An 858-nucleotide genomic window follows, 5' to 3' on the forward strand; every position below is an offset into this window, starting at 1 on the left:
CCAGTCTGTTGTTCCATGTCCAGTTCTAACTGTTGCTTCTTGACCTGCATACAGATTTCTCAGGAGGCAGGTCAGGTGGCCTGATATTCCCATCTCTTTAAGGTACATTAAAGAGAAGAAATAAAAGCAAAGACCCAAAATGTAAACCGTCCATAAGAATCTCTACAAGGGGATCTTCAAATGCACGTGCTCAAAGAGACAGGTTCAGAGACTTCCCTGGTGGCCCAGTGGCTAAGACTCTGCACCCCCAATGCAGAGGGCCCAGGTTCAATCCCTGGTCAGGGAGCTAGATCACACAGGCTGCAAGTAAGACCTGGCACAGCTGAAAAACTAAAGAAACAAATAAAATATTCAAAGAGACAGGTTCATATGAAGGGAGGCCAGCCCAGAATCAGCAAACTGGTAAAGACAAAAATGATTCAGCAATCAGGACATTAAGCAGAATGGAGACAGCCTGACATTTGGTTACAAGCATACAGAAAGCCCTGGAAAGGGAGAGAGTTGCAGGGAAGAGGGTTCTTCACCATCCTTGTGAGGATTTTGTGTATTTCAACAGCAGAGGTGACCTGTCAAGCCTAATGACAGACAGTTATCAGAACACAGATTACCTAAAAGCAGAATACAGTGTTCCTTCTGCAAGATAGAAATATCAGCATCTAAAGAGCAGTGACTCAGCCTGCTGGGTTATTCCAAGAGGTAGTGACCGAGAATTCATGAGCCAGCAGCACTGTTAACAACAGCTAGGATATGGAAGCAACCTAGCTGTCCATCTGCAGATGAATGGATAAATGAAGTGGTACGGACTGATGTGTCCCATGGAATATCACTCAGCCATTAAAAGGAATGCATCTGAGTCCA

At 44.9% G+C, this 858-nt stretch overlaps 1 non-coding gene across 1 annotated transcript; it reads left to right on the top strand.

The window, feature by feature from the left end:
• Nucleotides 1-213: 213 nt before the first annotated feature.
• On the top strand, nucleotides 214-286 carry TRNAG-CCC. The gene has a single exon. It is a non-coding gene; the product is annotated as a tRNA-Gly (tRNA).
• The last annotated feature ends 572 nt before the right edge of the window (nucleotides 287-858 follow it).

This window comes from Bison bison, unplaced genomic scaffold (genome assembly GCF_000754665.1).
Source record: "Bison bison bison isolate TAMUID 2011002044 unplaced genomic scaffold, Bison_UMD1.0 scf7180017859782, whole genome shotgun sequence".
Taxonomy (NCBI): Eukaryota; Metazoa; Chordata; class Mammalia; order Artiodactyla; family Bovidae; genus Bison; species Bison bison.